General features: G+C 38.6%; 1 protein-coding gene across 2 annotated transcripts in view; it reads left to right on the top strand.

Annotated features, from left to right (window-relative positions):
* The window catches only part of LHFPL2 (LHFPL tetraspan subfamily member 2), a 239362-nt gene that overhangs the window by 133296 nt on the left and 85855 nt on the right, over positions 1 to 20211 (top strand). The window lies entirely within an intron of this gene.

Raw genomic sequence — 20211 nt, 5'->3', positions numbered from 1 at the left:
GTTTGCCTCAGTTTTCTCTTCTGTAAAATGAGCTGGAGAAGAAAATGGAAAGCCCCTCCAGCATCTTTACCAAGAAAATCTCAAGTGGCATCACAAAGAGTCGGACACAACTGAAACAACTCAGCAACCAGAACATCCAAAATGGAGAAATGCGGGCTGCATGACAGCCAACTTAGGTGAACCTGGAACTGGTTAAATCCAACTAGTGTTGATTAATGCATCAGTATGAATCTTTTGAAACATATTTATTACAGTCCACCAGACCCCGCCCTAATCCATTACATTCCATATTTTTCTCAAAGACGTTCAATGTTATAATCATTTATTAAGTGTCTATTTTGTGCCACCCACTGTGCAGGGCTCTGGGGATACAAAAAAAAAAAGCAATCGCTGCCCTCATAGCACTTACATTTTCACTCCAATTAGAATGCAGACTCCTTGAGAGAAGTGACTATTTAACTTTCTTCTTTCACCAATCACTGTGCTTGGAACATTGCAGGTACTTAATAAATGCTTGTTGATCAACTGATTATATGGCACTTTAAAACAAACATCAAATTTACAGATGGACTGAATTTTCAGTGTTTTGGATGATAAAATCAGGACACGATAATTCAACAATTCATTGAACAAAAAATTATGAAGTATTTATTTTGCATTAAATACCATGCTAGGTGATGAAGAAACAAACAAAAAAAATTAAATTAAATGTTTTAAAAAGCTGCAGACAGACTATAATGATATCAGATGACCATAATAAAATAAGACAACGGAATTAAATGTGAAGTTAGGCATTTTGGTTCAAAAAACTCAACTGCAGGAGTCAAGGATCACAGAGATATGGCTAAACTGTAGACGTAAAGGGTTTAATGTACTGCAAGCTCAGTAAATATCAGTGCTTAGTATATTGTAGCTACCATAAAAGCAAATGTTACCTTGACTACATCATTAGGTCATGGTCCTGCTCTTTTCTATGTAGCCAGATCACATTTAGATTATTTTATTAATTTGAAGAGGAGGACCAAGATGGTGAGAGGACGTGAAACAATATTGTATGAAAATTGATTAAGGTAATTGAATATGTGAAGCCTGAAGAAGTAAAGACTTAAGTGAGTTGTGGGAACTATTTTCAGATATTCAGGAGCTGTCATGTGAAAGAGGGATGAGATTGAATTTTTTGTGTGGCTGCAAAAAGAATGAGGAGGAGTGGATGTAAGATAAGGAAATAAGAGTTTTACTGACTATAAGAAAGTGCTGTCTGAAAATGGAATGAATTGACTAATGGTTAGTGAGTTTTCCATTACTGCTGGTGTCCAACTGGAGACTAGATACGTACCTCTAAGGAATGTTGTTGACAGAATTCATGCATCAAGAGGCAGTAGAGTACAAGACCTTTAATATATATCCCTTTCAACTCATTCGATTTTGAGAAAGGACAGCACATTTTAATTTTTTTTATTCCAAATAAGTTTGGTTTTTGTGTGGTGGGTCATTGATAATACAGTGAACAATGATGATGCAAAAAGCTTTAGGATGAAAAATGTCTGTAAAATATCTTCATGTTTTTAGATTTAATGAAGTGCTCAGGTTGATAAATAAAGGTGGAGAGTGACGGAGATGCTTTTATAATCTTATTAACAATTGCTAGAGAGAGTTGGCTGATGAACTAAAGAGCTCTGATTACAAGTAATTTCCAACTAGTAAATATGACAAAAAATGAAGAGGTACTATCAAGAACAGTTAGGCTGGATCACTAAGGACGAGGAAAACAGTGTTCCATACAAGGAGAGTTATCGGCAGAATGTCTAATTCTCAGATATGGTATCATAACCTTTCACAACATAATGGTGAGAAGAATACTAGTGATGATTAAAAAAAAAAACATGATGAAAGGCTTGACATCAGTTTGAATCATAGGACACTTGGTATATACTTCTTCAAATTATAATCCTTATAATAATTACCTTTAGCCTCATTTATTGGGTGGGCCTTTGAGTCTTCCATATAAATACAGGTGCATCTCATATTTTCCAGTAGACTTACTTCCAGAAAAACGGGCAAACTTTTGTTTTGTAAATAAAATTACTTAAAATATATCTCTGGGAACTTATTATTTATGGTAATAAAAAAAACCCACATGGTAGTCCGAGAAGTCTGTTATGAATTATTTTGTAACGAAAATAATCATTTCTGATTTTTATTTGTCTAATTTGCTGAAAATAGGGCATGCCTAGCATCTAAAACAAAAATCAAATCTAATCCCTTAAACAACATCTCTCATCTTTGTTCTAAGGGCTTAAAAATCTTACTTATGTTTTTGGTTTGTTACTTTTCTTTTTTGGTCTAGCTGCTATTACATAGATCATACTTAGTTTTTCAACTCATTCTCAGAACTTATACAGGAACGTTTTCCCTAATGTGAATTAAATGGATCACTGAAAACTTAATGTTAGGTGAAACAGTGTTAGAGGGGGCAGTTAGTTCCATAGGCACAGTGATAAAATTTGCAATTTAACTGATTGGCTAAGCAATATTATGATGTATTTTCACAATTGTCAAGTTGGTTACAATTTATTAATGAAGTCATGATGAAATTATGTTGATAAGTACAGTGTTACGAAGGCTATTCTTATAAATGAAATCAAGATATTATAAATGATTGGAGGGGTAGAAGTCACAATGAATGTTTTGAAAATGAAAATATAGTTGCGGTGACTCAAGAATTAGAAGGCACTATTAAACTAGCAATCTGGCCCCTTTTTGGTTTCATGGTTACTAGAATGGTAGAATAGTAGAGTAGATACAGTCTACCTAGATTTCAGCAAAGCATTTGATGGAATCTTTCAAGATATCCTTATTGAAAAAATGGAGAAATGTGGGCTAGATGTTAATACAGGTGTAATTCAGAAATTGTTGAAGGGCCAAATCCAAAGAGTCACCATTGATGATTTGAAGTCATTGTGAAAGGAAGTCTCTAGTTCTGTGTTTTAGGGATGTGTGTTCAACCCTACTTCTTTAAATCATTGGTTGGATAACAACATAGATTACTGTGATGGTGTTCAATCATTTTCAGTTGTGTCCGACTCTTCATGACCCCATTTGGGGTTTTCTTGGCAAAGATACTGGAGTGATTTGCCATTTTATTCTCTAGTTTGCCATTTCCTTTTCCAGACGTAGGTTATAAGCTTACCAAAATTATAAATCATCTGAAGCTAAGGATGGCCCACATAATAGATGCATCAGGATCCCTCAAAAAATAAATAAATAAGTAAATCTCAATAGATAAGGACATTGGATAGATCTATAAAATTATTTTTAATAGGAATTAAATAAAGTCTTATTCTCAGGTTGAAAAATCAACAGCTTAAATGAGATGAGAGTCACCTACTCTGTTCCTTCTGGTGAGATGAAAGACAACCAGGCCTTTCCATCTGCCCTGCCACTGCTTCTTAAGGACCTTCAGGGCTCCAGAACTCTCTACTAATGTGACTTAAGGACTTCCGGGCCTTGCCATCCACATCAACACTCAATACTTAGGACTTCTGGGCTTTTTCAAATGCTCTGCAGCTGAATTTTCTTTTATACATAATTTCCCCCAAGTGGAGTGTGAGCACCTAAAGAGTAAGAACTGTCTCATAATTCCATTTGTATCCCCAGCACTTAGCATAGTGCTTGGCACATAGTAAGTAGTTAGTAAGTGCTTTTCTGTTTATTCATTCATTTGAGGATATTGGTAAGTTGGAAAGCATTCAGCCAAGTTAATATTAAAGGAAAAAAAGAATAAAAAACTTTCTAGTACAGTTTTAAGCTATTGAACACCTTGTATTAAAAAAAAAAGCCTTTCTACTAATTAGAACTATCCAGAAGTAGAGTGGCCTCTTTCAGGATGTGGTGTGTCACTAGAGGTCTTCAGGAAAGAGCTGATTAGTCATTTGTCACGGAGTGTTGCCAAGGGGATTTTTGGTCAGGTATGATAGTTACGACACTGAGATCCCTTTCAATTCTGAGGTACCATGATCTTCAGTGAACATAATTTATTTTTAATGTTTATTGAAAATGAGCTGATATATTTTAAAGGAAATTTAATGCTTGGGAGAATTGAAAGCAGCAAATGAAACCTACTGAATTATATTCTACATCACATGGAGCATGTTTCCCTCCAGAGATTAGATGTAGTTTTGGTCTCTTCCTGAGGCTGTCACGCTGATTTTGAATATGACAACAAAAGGTTTTTCAGTATTTTATTTAATGTAATCAATTAGTAAACCTGAATCTTGGGCCTTCCTACAGGCTCCACCTCTGTTATCTGCTGATTAAGCTACAGGTTGGTCCCAATCATTGTGAATGTGTTCTCAAGTGTTTTAATTTGCACTGTTCAAAGTTAAAATTATGTAAAATATGGTAATTGGTTCCAGGCCAATGGAAATATGCCATGCGAATTTGATTCATTCATTATTCCCACCAATCTAGGCCTCGTTATGCTTTTCTGGTTGCCTTTCACAGTTTTATAGCTAATTGCCTCATCTGTCTGCTTGAGACACTTCAAAGCACAAAGAGATATTGCTAGGGGAATGAGTTTAAACTTTGCCAATATTTTACAGGCATTTCAGAAAATTTAAAAGGTGACAGGAGTTCAAATGTCAGGTGTTCTGAAGTGGAGGATAAAGGGAACCAGGGAAATAGGGAAGATTTCGATTTCTTTTTTCTCAGGCACCACATGCCTCTGCGGACTGTGGTCCCTGATTTTTTGTTAGGAATAAACACTGACAATTGTGTCTGTAACTGATTTTTGGCAAGATGAGAGATTGAATTTGCATGGCTTCTTGCAGGATTTATTTTTTCCTTAACACTAATCAGGCTGCAGAGTCATAACATCAACAAGGAAATTAAATTTTTTTCCATGCACTCAGATCTGGAAGAAAAACAATTTCTAGAGGAAATCTGTGGCCCACAAAGCAGAGCCATCTTTATAAAGTTGGGGAATTCCTAGGGAAAGCAAAGAAGATGCATCCAATTCTACTAGCAGGCCTTTCTTCTGAGCCATCCTTCCTTGGTTTCTTTTCTCTGTTCTCTTTCCTTATGCTGAATTTCCTGTGCTACTTTTGATCTTGGGAAATTCATTCCACCCTGTTACACATTCCAATAATCTCACTTCGGAAAATAAAATATATCAATGTATCAGTCTCTCAGAAGTAAAGGATGAGAAAGGTAGAGCTGGACTGTAGCAGTTCCTATGAAAACTTGAGTGTGAGCTAACAGTGTAACATGAAGGCCAAATGAACTAATACTGTCCCTGACAGTTCCTGCCCTCAAGGAGCTTACAATCTCATAAGAAAAGACAACACAGATAAGGAAGCCGAAAAGCTGTGAGAAGGGGGTGGGGTAGACGTAGGGCGTCTTGTTTCATGAAGTCATAACCAACCAGAGGTGCTGATGGAAAATGGAGAGTTACTTGGAAAGGTTTGAAAATTCTGAGCCCTCTGTAAAGGAAGGCTTTGGGAGGAGTTTATTGCTGTGTCCTCCAAACAGAGGCAGTGGAGGGAGTTGAGAAGGTATTGAGTGTCAAAAGCTGAGTCGGGCAGCATGGTAATGACATTTCATGTGATCAGCTTACCCTGGGATAGGCATGATCTTCCTTGGTATGGAAACCAAGCAAAGGGTTGTGGATGAAAAGTGGAGTCACCAAGCACAGTAAGCAAGCAGACAGGTGCAGAGTGGTACTAGTGGAGCCAGTCTTGAAGCCATGAAGACCTGGGTTCAAGTCCTGCCTTTGACATGTATTCCTTGTGTGACCCTGGGCAAGTTAGTGAGGCAACTTCTTAAGACTATATGAGTTGAAGAGAAGGTGCCAGCCTGCTTTGGTAAACAGAGTTTCCTCACTTGGAGTTCTTTAGACTAGGGAAATCATAGGTCTAGTCATTATCCCTCTGTGTATGTGTGTTGTATGCATGTATATAAATATATATACATATATATATAATATATATTTGTGTATATACATACATATGTATATATATATATACATACACATATATAATATGTATTTGTGTATATACATACATATGTGTGAGCACACATGCATGCACACACGCACTCTACTCCACAGCCCAATTTTGGTATGTCTTCCCTGATCAGGCCGTATGTGAAACGCTGTGTTCAGCTCCAGACATCATATTACAGGAAATCCATAAACCATTTTGGCTATGTTCAAAAGATGGCAACCGTGATGATACAAGAACTGAAGAACATGAAGATTATTTAGAGGAACTTGGGGGTAGTTAGCTTATAAAAGAAAAGAGCTCAGGAGAGCAGAATAGCCATTATCAAGTTTGAGAAGGAACACTCCTGTGGGAGAAGGATGAGAGCTATTCTTCTTGTTCCCAGGGAGGACACCCAGGAACGAGGGATGGCATTTTCAGATATGTCAAGTAATCACTTGTTGCAGCTGTTGTAGAAAGGACTTGGGTCAGGTATGGGTTGTACTAGATGGCCTCTGAGGCCTTTACAAATCTTAGATTCTCTGACTCTGTGAGAAGTCCTATGATGTCATGCACAGGTACTCCCTTCCCTGAGGCAAACCTGCATCATGGGATGTCTACCTGCATGTTGTAAACAGCTTCCTGAATTGCTTAAGGGAAGAAAGATCATTTTAGCCTTTATACTCTTCTCTCTTCTGGCATGATCTTAGAGACACCACATCACACTGAGAAATCTAAGTAGGACTTAAATGGAGGATATATCCTCATATATGTATGTATAAGAGAAAGAGCAAGTATTTTATCTGCTCCACAAGGAAGAGTCAAATTCAGGATCTGAATTGTAAAGAGTCTAATCAGGAAGACCAATACAAAAGTGGTCTCCTTAAATCCAGGTCTAGAACCTCCTACTCTGATAATCGCATCTGCTGTGTAATAATAGCAATGATAGTGATGACGACAATAATAACTAACATTCATATGGTACCTTATAGGTGCCAGGGACTGTGCTAAGTACTTTACAATTAATATCTCATTTGATCCTCACGACAACCCTGGGAGGTAGGCGCTATTATTATCCCTTTTTTATAGATGAGGGAACTGAGACAAACAGGGGTTAAGTGACTTTCCCAGAATCACACAGCTAATAAGTGTCTGAGGTCACATTTGAACTCAGATCTTCCTATTCCAAGGGTTCAGCACTTTCTCTACTGTACCGTCTAAAAACCCCTACACAAAAGTCATTCCACAAATCCTGGTTGGTGATAAGTTCAAATTGGGGTTGGGAGAGAGTAGCTATATTTACTCTAGTCATATTAATTCTGAAAGTGAATGTTGCTTTGGGGTGGGGGGATAGAAGAGGGCAGGGAATGGGGAGGATATTTTGCAAGCATCTGGTGCTGGATTACTTCATTAATATTTAGGATCTTCACCATCACTCAGAAAAGTAACATGACTTTTCCGAAGTTACACAGGAATTGGTGGCAAAGTAAATTGTAATCTAAGTATCCTATCCATTTGCTTTTGCTTTACCCCAAATAAGCACATCAGAGTCACTGTCCCTTTGGGAGAGAAAATGCCAGGGCTTCTTGGCTGGACACCTGACTGCCATTGCAGACTTTTTGAGTAAATTGGGGAGTGTTGGGGGAAAGAAGAGGATAAAAGATTCTATGCAGCCAGGTCCTAATTAGTGTGAATGAAGAATGCTGCTGAGTGGTCACATTATTCAAGTTCTCGCCATATATTTTCACTGGGCTGGAACAAATGACCAGACTTTATGTAATTATTATTTTGAGTAGTACAAATCTGACTACATGCTACCATTTCATGGGATTCATTGTTTGTACTAATCAGGATCTGGCTTGACGTGGGGGAGGGGATGGAGAAAGAATGATGTGAAGAAAATGCTTTTCTTTATGTTGTCAGAATGAGTGAAGGGGGGAAAACGTTCATGAAGGAAGAAAGTAAATGAGTCGATCTATAACCACAGAATTCTACACCAAAAATCATTAGGGCAATGAAAAATTCTCTCTGAAAACTCAATAAATTCCAGGGTTTTGTTTTCAGCTTGAGCGTTGGGAAGCAACAGGCCAGTCAGACAAGGCAGACCTTTAGAACAGATTCTTTCAAATTAAGTAAAGAAAGCCAGATCAATCTGTCTGTCTCTTTCCCTCCTCTCCCTTCAGGGCCCCTGGAAATGAGCCTGGGAATCCACCTCAACCCAGGCTCCTGAATTATTATCTCCTAATCAAATAGAGGAAAGGCACCAAAGGCAGGATTTCACAGGACATTCTTCAGCTAGTACTCCAGCCACATTGTACATTCATCTCTTAACAGGGTTGACTGCTGCCAAGGTAGCAACTGTTATCAGTGATGAAGAACGATGGCTGCAGCTGAAGTGATTTATCAGCATCATCTAATACAAGGGAGCACTTCCTGTTAATTTTTTATTTTGTCTCCTTTTCCAGTTCCCACAATGAAGTGATGTTTCCCTGGATGAATTGAGGTGCAAACGTACCAAGATTTTATTAAAACTGAGACAAAGAGAGGAATAAATCAGTGGGGACACGGAAGGGGAGAGGAACACCAATAATTTCTAAATGCCACTTTAGAGTAAGCATTCCAAAAACTTTTAGCACTTGGAGTAGGGAGGGGGAGGGAAAAGGAAGGGAGGAGGAAGAGAAGGAAGGAGACCAAAAATTTAATGAGACCTTTGGCAAAGCTCTTCCTAGGTGTCATTGAGCCTTCTTGGTCATTTCCCAGCCATCTATCTCAATACACAAAAGGCAAGTTTCTCTAGAACATATTGCATAGATGGGCCTCTTTGGGATTTGGAACAGTTGCATGAGACCTGCCCCATTGTCCACATGCCTGACCATGTTTTATACAAAGATCCTTTCTCCCTCCTAGTCTATCCCCACATTTCTTTCTTACCCCCACCTTCATGCTTCTTGAGAAATCAAAAAAGCATAATGAAAGGATAGTGTCTTGTTTCGTGGCCCATTTTTACTCAAATAAATGTTGGCAAGTGATTGTCTTTTCCCTTCTGGGCAGTGATGTGGGTGTTTGTAGGTGGTTTTCTGAATCAGATCTTCTTCCATTTTCTAAAATGAAAGGGCCAGTGTGGTGTAACGAAGGGAGCATTTAACTGGACATCAGAAGGTCTGGGTTTCTAGACTTGACTTGCCCTCTGGGTTTCAATTTCCTCATCTATAAAGGTGTAGGAGAGGGATATTAGCCAATATCTGGGGTTCCTTCATCAGTTCCAGCATCATATGACCTAATGATTTAGAAAACACAGGCTTTGTTTCTTATTTGTTTCCATTTCCATCCCAGCAGGTATCTTCTAAAAAAAAATTTTTTTAATCAAATAGAAGGTTGGACACAGAATCAAAGAATGAGTGCAAACAATTACTGTTTAATCACACGACAAATTCAGTGAGAAAAACTAATGACAGATTGAGTGTTCCTGCTGGCTTAGTTAATTTTTAAGTACATCATATATAGGTATATATTTTGGTGTATATATATATATATATATATATTCTAATGTAATTTCATTAGAGAACTTGAAATGTAGAAACTCCTTTTACTAATGCACATGGGCAGCTCACAATTCACTTGTAACTATGTGAGTATATACACACACATGCATATTTGTATATACACACAAATATATGTGTATGTACATGGGTGTATATGTTCATATACTATATGTATATGTATGTATGTATGTATGTATGCACATATAAATGTGTATACATGTATTTGTGATCGAGCGTGTTTGGTGGAGATCATCTGCCTTCTCTATAGATGTACTCTTTTATAAATCTTAGAAAGATCCACCTGTAGTGACTTTATAATATATTTAGTGAAAAAGATAGGATTTGAACCCCACGTCTCTGTTCCAGCAGTCTCCACCAAATATGCTCTCACAAATATGTATATATGTATACATACACACATATTTTTTTCACTTTTTTAATTGATTAGTCATGTTCAATTTTTTGTGGTCCCATTTGGGGATTTTATTGGCAGCATACTGGAGTGGTTTGCCATTTCCTTCTCCAGCTCATTTTCCAAATGAGGAACTCAGATAAACAGGGTTAAGTGACTTGTCCAGGGTCACCCAGCTAGTAAGTATCTGAGGCCAGATTTGAACTCCTGGGCTGGCACTCTATCCACTACACTGCCTAGCTACCTTTTTCCACCTTACCATCAACAAGTATTTGCAGAATTCTTATTAAGTTTATGAGAGGTGAAAAAAAATTTATGAGAGGTGGAGCAGAAAATGTGATTGGGAAGAAGTGGACAGAGTCCTGTTTCTGGATTTGAGGATTCGTTATGATCTGGCTGATCTGATTCAATAAATCCAGTCCAATAATTAATGTTGCATTTCTGCTCCCTGAGTCTCCTCTCTTGACAAAATACCTTACCTCTCATATGTGGTAGCTGTTGTTGCCATGGTGAATGAAGTAGATGAAAATGCCTTGCTTCATATTATCACCATTAAAAATTTCAAGAATGGAATGAAATTGCCTTCTGGACTTGACAATGCCAAGGCAAGAATAGAATGGTTAGTGGAAGGCACTTTGGGAAGGGGGCAGATTCAAGGTGGGGGGGGAGACAGAGAGCAAAGCCTTGTGTCCTTTCTTCAAGAATAGCCTCAGCTTTGATCCTCAATAGCAGTTATGATGCTTGTACCTATGTCTTCCTGTTGCTAAGAACCTTTAACAAGCAAAAATGCATCCTAATATTAACTGTACCGGGGAGGGACCCTCATGCTCTTGGAGATCAATTATTGGGGGTTGAGGAGTAGAGAATAAAATCCCAAAACTTTGCATTCAACTCTTTGAAAAGTTTTTCAGGGGGGTTAAAAATTATTGTTGAGTAAAAACAAAAAAACCATAGATTACTGAGTGGGTTAGTGGAGTAGGAAAAACTTGGAAACATTAACACAAAAAAATGGTCAATTATTTGTCCAATCTGAAACTTCTTTTAAGGCTTAACTGGTTCAAACTGAGAGGTCTATTTTCCAGTCCAAATAGGGGTTTTCCAGCGGTCTGAGCCAATATTCAGATGAAGACCGATTAGACACTGTTTTGAATATTATTAGCAGTACCAGAAAGCAGCACCCAACTTCTCAATGAGTCACCCTGTCTGAGTCCTGCCTGCTAACTGACTGCTCTGGCAGTAAATGGCCTGTCTGGAGAGGTCTTAGCCCTTTGGGCTTCTTCTCAGAGACTGCTTGGTAAGTGCAGAATGCTGTTTAGGCCAAGACTCTTCTGATGGTTTGAGGCAGTCATCTTCATTTAGATCTCACCCTACTACTGGCTTAATAATTAAATTGAAGCAAGAGCCATTGCCTAGATAGGGTCCATCTGTTCTGTTAACTGCCCAGCTGTGGACGTGTAAAAATCCTCTTTCCACAGTGCTCCCTGCAATATAGCAGGTTTAATTGTTACAGGCTCCTAGGAAGAAATCTGATTAGCAGATGTTAAAGGGGAACATTTTCAACAAGCCCTCGGTGTGAAGTGGTAATGTGAGAGGACTTAGGCCTGAGCTTGCTGAGACCTGATTGATGGGTGCCTGGCTCAGAGAGCACTAGGGCCTTGGAAATGACATCAGTTTTTCTCCTCAGTCCATTGAGGCCAGGTGGAGCTGTTTACATGAATGTCAGCCAGGCTGCAATCTGATGCAGCACAGCTGGAAGGCTGTTCACCAGAGCAAATCAGAGCCCACTTCAATAGTTACACCCTGGCCAGAAAGCCCTCCTTGTAAGACCCCTGCATCCCGAAGCTTTCCTAAGTCTGCCAATGCCCAGTTCTCAGTGATTATATTAGGAAGAAGTAAGAGAACCTGGGAATAACATGAGAATAAGATCTGAAAAAAGTCCATTAGGTCACCAAGGCTCTTCCCTGGTTGCTGCAAGACTGTTCCCCATGGTATATTATTTTACAAAGTTCTTTGTAAAATATTTTTCTGAATGACTCAAGGCTAGGGGTCTTCCGCCAGTTCCCTTGGGAGATGGAAGGCTTTTTACTGTTGAGGAAATGTTTTCCTGATAATCTGGAGAAATTTGTGGTTGGCTGACTCCCTCCTCAACACTCCTTGGCTGTTCTTCCTTGGACCACCCCAAACAAGTCCCCTCCTACCTTTTTGGGTTCCCACACTTAAACATTTGTCATGCTTTCCATTTCATAGCAATTAAACAAAGAAAGTGTTGGCTCTCTTCACTTGGCGCTTTCTGCACTGATTGCTTTTCTCTAGTTTCTTCATCATCCTCTGGATCACATAGTAATCTGAGTTGCTTTCTTTTGATTGACATGCTTTGCATTTGATGTGTATAAAACTATGGCTGCCTTTCAGGGATGGGGTGAGGGGACTGTTTCTACTCACACAGGTGCACCATTTTACTTGAGCCTATTGAGGAGTATTTCTGGCAATTCCTTTTTGCTTGGTTGTTTTGGACCTGGGTTGAGGTATTACAGAATAATGGGTATAAAATACTGAGAAATAGAACATGACTCCTTTATTACCAGTAATAGAAATCTTGTGCATCATCCAAATTCTTTGGCATAACCACATAAACACTTGTGGTCTCAGGCATTTCATTAGGGGATTTGCTGGTAGCCCAGCCTACATTTAGCAAATGTTAGTAAAGAAAAGAAAAGAAGAATATTTGTATGGGCAGAAACCACAACAATGTTCATACCTTTTTGTAAGCAGAGGGTGGTTTTGTTGATCTTCCCTTTTATCATCACAAAGGAAGAGCAAGAGTTGACCACTAACGTTCTTTGAGTTGAAAGTGTAGAAAGGGATTGAGCCCAAAACATTATTAATTCATTGGATTTGGGCAACCATAACTTCTAGTAAAAGTAAATGGAGAAAACTCTAATCAAGCACCTCAAAATTGCCTTTGGGTATCTGGAGTATTAAGACATTTAGAAGAAATGAGAAAGAAATCACCAAAGGAATAGCTGTTTGGGTAACTGCCATGTCACCAATATGCAATCTCAGTTTACCTAAATGGAAAGGAATCCTTAAGCTGCAATATGAAAAAGAATTGACTTCTAGGTACATGAGCCAAGTCATGATTTTCCCTAAAAGGGACCTTTACATTGTTAGAGCTCAAAGAGACCTTAGGGATATCTAGCCCAACCTCCTCATTTATAGAATGAAGAAGGCCTGGAGAGTTGAAATGACTTGCCCAAGGTTGTAAAAAATAATTTGCAACTGTAAGTGCTATAGCTGAAGATGCAAGGCAGCTTTTATAACGTTCTTTTTCTATTTCCCAGAGTTCTTGACAATGTATTTTAATTGTTCTTGGAAAAGAGAAAAGATGATCAGGTTGCGTTTTAGAAAAAATCTTTCACATGTTTGTTTTTAGAGTTGCTGCTACTCTATGCCCATCCACTAAAAAAAAAAATTAGCTCTTATGAACTTGGAACTTAATGATCTGTAAATGGCCCTCAGTAGGGAGAAAAGGAAGGAGATAAAAATGCAACTCACCGAGTGTGTTCACAAAATTAGACCATTAAAGATTCATGTGCAGCTTTGAAAGCGTTCACTTAAACTTAGGTTCACATGCTTCAGCTTGCCTAGCTCCATATAATCCAGGTTGCGTCAATGTTAAAAGTAATATGACCAGTTGAATCCCTTGAAGTGTCCACAGGATACTTTCTGTCTGTGATTTTGCCTTTGTGCATTTTCACATAGGTTTTTTTTTTTCCCTCCAGCCTTTGGTGGTCTCGTGAAAAGTCTATGAAAATTCTGGGCAGAAACTTACAGTGGATTATCCTTTGAAAGTGCTGAATAGACTGCAGCAGAGCCAGACACATTGAGTATCCCAGAAAATTCTTGGAAGATGGTTGTGCATGCTCCTAAATAATAATCCTGACACAGAGTTTTAAGACTTTGAATAGTTTGACACACCTCATTTTAGTGGAGCCTTATAATCCTTTGATATAAGTATTGCAGATATTTGTATCCCCATTTTATAGATGAACAAACTGATACTGAAAGAGTTTAAATGTCTTGTCTATGGTAACACAGCAAATAAGTTTTGGAGGTGGGATTTGAACCCAAGTCTTTGTGGACTTTTATTTATTTATTCATTTAATAAGTTTATAGCATTCTTTCCATTATACCATGTTACTCCTTGATAACTTAGTACCTGCGCTATAGAAAGCAAAATAGGTCTCTCATGGAACTACTCTAATAGGTGACTTATTAAAGCAGATGTGCATAATATTTATATAAATAATGTTTATATCAATCTTGATTTTTACTCAGACATACTTCTACCTCTCTGATTACATAGATCATCTTGTAGCCCTGGCTGAAGCCAGACATCAGCTAAGGAGCTCAGACTTTCCTAGGATCTGCTGCAGTTCTTACTCTGGGACCTTTTGTGCACATAAAATGGTAGGATGCCACTCACTCCTGCTAATTGACCAGATCTCTATATTAAACAGACTTGGTTTTTTATGAGGCCTCTCCCTGGTCATTTGGATACTTCCAGGAGCAATGTTTTATGGCCTCCTGTCCCTAACAGTTCAATCTGATGTGTGTTTTTTTTTTTTCATTTCATAGGAGTATTTGAAAAAAAGCTGTAAATTCTTCTTGACAGGTCTTTCAACAATTCTTCCAAGTGGATCCGGTAATGACCTCAGTAGTTCTGCTGAGCATCCCATTTTTAAATAAGAGCAAAGTTTATAGTCAATTTCTTGGAGGGAATAAGCTAGGCACTATGAGATGAGCAGAGACTCATGTGGGTGCTTGATATGTATTAAGCAATAATTCAGGTCACCAGAGTACCATTTAGTAAACTAAAGTAACAGTGTCCTAAATGGTGCCCTGGGGCTTAAAAGATTTCATTTTCTTCCCCAACTGTCTAACTGACTTCCTGAAAGTAATTTATTCAGCAAAAGATCTGAACATAGCATAAGCTCATCATTAGGAGCAATGCAGGACATTTTTGACATTAGATTCTATGCTGGATAAAGACTCCTCTGACATACATGTTTCGCTTTTACTAACCTACCCTTTTCTCGAAGGAAATATTATTTTGCTTGAAGAGGACATATAAAACAAGATTGCTAAATAGCAAAGTATTTGAGTTCACAGCTAATATTAGCTTGAAGAATAATTCATTGTAAAGCTTTGGAGATGAATGGATTGTAAAAATGCATTATGTGCTTTAATACGACAAGAATCTTTTTAGTGGTTTCCAAAACATCTGTCTTGAAGAGGGCTGTTGAAATTCTTACATGTGAGTGTTTCCATTCATTGTTCATGAGAAACAAGAGCAAGTGGGAGGAACCAAATCACAGATCAAGAGGAAATGAGGGCACTTTCCACTTGGGATTACAATGCAAATGAATTCCATATTCAGATTGAGGAATGTTTTCCTTTCCCTCCTCTCACCCTTCCATCCCCCAGATTCTTAATTTTTGCCCCACTCACTGCAGAGAGGTCTTTCCACAATGCCATGTTTCCCATAAGCAGCAACTTTAGTTTTTTCTATGTGCAGAAAAATGACATGAGTCCTATTGAAATAACAAGTCTAGAAAGTTGGTCAGACCTTCTAGCCAGAGTGGATTGATTTTACCCTAAAATAAATGCTATTCGCCCTCTTGGTTTAAAACAGGAATAACCAGCAGAATGGTGAGGATCCTGACTGCATATGCACAGATCAGTTTCTTGTATATTTTCAAAACAAATGTGCCTCTTAAAAAATAATAAAGAGGTTTTCCCGATCTGATTTTTACCATTACATTTGAAAAGGGAAACTGAGTACAAAGTCTCACAGTTTCAGTTGAGGGATTTTTCCCCTCTAAAATAGAAGTACAGCTGGATTCCACATTGGTAAAATAATGAATCCCATTAAGTTGTAGCATGTATTTGAATTAAGTTGTAGCACTATTTGAAATTTTATCAGCTCAATGGAAACCTGCAATGCATATTCAGATAATTCAACTACATCTCAGAATTTTTATTCCCACTAATTGAGACTGAGCTGTAAGGTCAGTTGTTTGCATAATTTGGTGCATTATGTTGAAGAGGTATAGCCTTAAACCATGTCAAATAAAAACACAATGTTTGCCAAATGTCCTGTACTAATGTACTCTGAACTCCTGAAACACAAGAGATGGTTATGTCTCTAGGGGAGCCAACAGGGGGAGAATTTTGTAGTCTTCTATAAGTGAAAAGCACTATGGTATAGAGAGCTGAGGCTGAAACCAGGAAGACTAGGGTTCACATCTCACCCCTAACACATACTGACTGTGTGACCTTGGACAAGTCACTTAATTTCACAGTGCCCAAGACCACTCTCTAAGACTTTCTGTTGCAGAGAAGGTGCCAGCCTGTAATTATAGAAAAAAGTTTCCTTAGTCAATAGATATTTAATTTAAGTGCCTACTCTGTGCCAGGCACTGTGCTAAGCAGTGGGGATACAAAGAAAGGCTTAACACGTCCCTGCTCTTAATGAGGGAGTTCTCACCTGGAAGTTCCCAGTACTGATGAAATCAGGTCCCTCATTCTGACTGCTGAGTCATTAATTAATTCCTCTTCATCCTGAGCCAGACACACTCCAGTTCATGTCCTGATGCCACAACCAGTTCATTCAAAGAGCTTTGCACCCCCACAAAGTACTTTCTTCACAAAGTCCTTGGGATGAAGTAGGTAGTGCAAGTGGTAATTATGTCTGTTTTATAGATGAGGAAAGAAAAGTCTCTGAGAGGTAGTGATTTACCCAGGTTCACACCCCTGATAAATGGTAGAACTAGGATTTCAAGCCATGTCTTCAGACTCCCATGTCCAGTGATCTTTCCCACATAAACAATCAGATCTTAGATTATTCCTGTTATAGTCTCTTGGGCCTCCCAAATCTGCTCTTCCACCTTGATCCTTCCCAGCAAGAGGAAGAGTTAAGTGGAGGAATCACTCAAGCTGTATTCAAACTCTATTCTCATGGCATGGCACTCTTTGCATTTCCCTTGAAACTCAACTCAAGAACTCCCTCCTAAAGGAGGCCTTTCCTGATTCCTCGAGTTGTTGGTATTTCCCCCTCTAGCCCTTTCCCACATCCGGCTACCAAAATTTGTCTTTTACCTAGTCTCTGTGCACAGTGCATGGCAAATAGCAAGTGCTTAATAAATGCGTGTTGATTTTTTTTTCTTTGTATCCCAACACTACCTTGTACAGTGCCTGACTTGTAGCAGGTACGTAATTAATGCTTGGTGTATTGAACTGAACACATTCTAAATGAGAACAAATGAAATGAAGACAGGGGAAGAGAAAACTTCTCTTAGGAATGTTGTATTTACTCCTTTTCCTGCACGATGCTTTATGTCTTGCCCTATCTTTGGATATTTTGCCTTTGTTTATACATCTCATGTCCTCCACCTCCTGCTCCTCCTACAGGTGAGTAACTCCATTGAGGGTCAAAGTTTTTTGTCATCCTTGCCTTGACCTGTGAGACAGATACTTGTGCCCTCCAATATACTATGGCCTCTAAATTTGGTTAATATGACATTTCTTTCTCTCCAAGAATATTCCTTCATCAAGGAGAGAAAGGGAGAGAGAGAGAGAGAGAGAGAGAGAGAGAGAGAGAGAGAGAGAGAGAGAGAGAGAGTTAGTTGGGTAATACAATGGAGGAAGTAACTGTAGTTCACCTGTTGGGGGTAGAGTTCCTATCTGCTCAAAGTCCACTGCAGAGTATTTATGGAGGGGAAAGGGGAAAAGGATGAAAATGCTGGTTATTGGCCCCATTGTCTAAGAACCCAGAATTTTGTAGCAGCTGAAAGAAGTACAGAATTTTTTAGGGGGGGCAAGAAAACAGAGAATAACTCCCATGAATGAAAGAAAGAAAAAAAGCATTTATGCCTACATGATGCTAAGAGAGGCTTAGGTAAATGGTACTCACCTTTCTGCTCTGCTCAGTACCTGCCCAACAGGCTGTTTCCTAAGAGATCTCTCTAAGGGAGTACAGAGAGATAACAGCGAGAAGTAAGATTTGAGATATAGAAGGGATCTTATCAATCATCTGGTCCAACCTCCTTGTATTACCAACGAGGAAACATAAATCTAGAGAGTGAAAGTGACTCTCTCAAAGTCACATAACCAGTTGATGGAACAATCTAGACCAAGACTTGGAATCTCTTGACTCTTTCCTTTCTTATCCTTTTCACTATACCTTGTGGAAGAAAAAAATCAGGAGATTCTTCTTAGAAATCACAGGGTTGATTTTTACTCACAAAAATCTTTGCTGAGTACATTCAGACAAGTGAATAATATGGGGAGCAGAGATGCTAAATATCCCAGTGAGGGTGGATAATATTTGATCTTCTTAAGGGGCCTAAGCCAAAATCATGGTTATGCCACTTAGTACCAATGTGTCTTTGGGCAAGCCATTTGACCTCAGTTTCCTCATCTATAAAAAGATGCAGTTGGTCTAGATGACTTTTAAGGAACCTTCTAGCTTTAAATCTATGTCCTTGTCACATCAGTATTTTCCATTCTTAAGCTTATGTCTGGCCAGGGAAAATATCAAGGGAAAACAAGCCCTGATATAATAGCATACCATTTTATGAGCTTTAAGTCTTTTTTTTTTTTACCCAATTCATAATCAAAGCTATTTTGGAATAACCATATAACTTGTAGGTATACTTTACTTTTATTTATTTATGAGGGAGCTTGGAGATAGATGAGCAGTATTCTTTTTAAAGTGGATTCCAAAGGTCATAAAGCTATTAAATTTCAGTAACTGAAGGATTCTAGAATTACATGTGCCGCCCTCATACCCGGCTTGCTACAAGGAAAGAACTCTATAAATTATACAGCCCTATAGAAATGAAGGCTATCATGAACCTTTCCATGATTCACCCCTGGAAAATAATAAAAAAGGCCATATTTCTTCCAAAGTCCTTTTAATAAAGAGAATAGGACACTAAAGTCTAAAACTTCTGTTTTCTCAGTTAACCACAGCTAACCCTGGTGTACACCAGCCAGGGTTCAGGTTGGCACAAAACAATGACTGACTTTTGCTTAAGTAGGTATTTGAGCTGTGTTTTAATTATTACTCTTTTCCTGTAATGCAAGTCTGAACTAAAAGTTCTCTTGCCTGAATTTTGCAGCAGTCTCCTCTGCATTTTTTTGTGGTTTGGTGGGTTTTTTTTTAAATTTGTTCTATTTTGAGAATTACTGTGAGTCCTCTAAAGTCAGAAAGCCAAGGTCCACTTTAGTAACTGATTTATCAGATACCAAACAGGTAACACCTCTCAGCAGAAGGTCGGAAGTGAGACACCAGACGTAGCCTTCTCCATCCTCTATGTCCTCAACATGCAGTCTCAGGGAATCCTTCATCCATGAATCTCCTTAAGCAGGGCTCATTGGTGCATGATCTGCTATTTTTTTTGTAGGAGGCTGGTTTACGGAGTAATAAATTTGAAATGACTTCCACAATCTGCAATACCTTTTGAAATCCAAACTCTGTGACCTCCTCGAGGGCAGCATTCCTACTTCTGAAATCTGTCACAGTCACATCCAAATCCACCCGAATGAGAAACTCCAAGCTAGCCACAGTTTTCTGATTCAAGTTAATATCTTAATATTTGGTTATTAGAAGGTAGTTTAAAAATTCTCGGGGCAGTTAGGTGGCATAGTGGATAGAGCACTGGCCTTGGAGTCAGAAGTACTTGAGTTCAAATCCAGTCTCAGATCAGACATTTGACATTGACACTTACTAGCTGTGTGACCCTAGGCAAGTCACTTAACCCCAATTGCCTCACCAAAAAAAAAAAATTCTCCCTCCACGTCTCTCCCTCTAACTTCAGTCACCCAAATCTTGAATCACTGAACCATTAGCTAAAAGTCTGGTGATCTAAAAGCTAGGTGGCGCAGTGGATAGAGCACCAGTGCTGGAGTCCGGAGGACCTACATTCAAACCCAGCCTCAGACACATAACACTCAGTAGCTGTGTGACTCTGGGCAAGTCACTTAACCCCACTTGCCCTCACAAAAAAAAAAAAGTCTGGTGAGAAGTAATAATATACTGCTTCCATTATAAGCTGTTCATTTAGTAACTGTACGGAGCACAAGCCTTTTAGTCTGTGGTGGTCTTGGACTTTGGAAGTGGAGTAAGGATGGTGTAGGGTTGTGAGGTGGCATTAAGGACCAATTCTTGATTTAAGGCAAATGCTTCCTTAAGTGGGTGGTAGGGGGGTTTTTA

This window comes from Phascolarctos cinereus, unplaced genomic scaffold, assembly GCF_003287225.1.
Source record: "Phascolarctos cinereus isolate Bilbo 61053 unplaced genomic scaffold, phaCin_HiC Scaffold_4;HRSCAF=312, whole genome shotgun sequence".
Taxonomy (NCBI): Eukaryota; Metazoa; Chordata; class Mammalia; order Diprotodontia; family Phascolarctidae; genus Phascolarctos; species Phascolarctos cinereus.
This window is presented reverse-complemented; position numbering and strand designations above follow the sequence as displayed.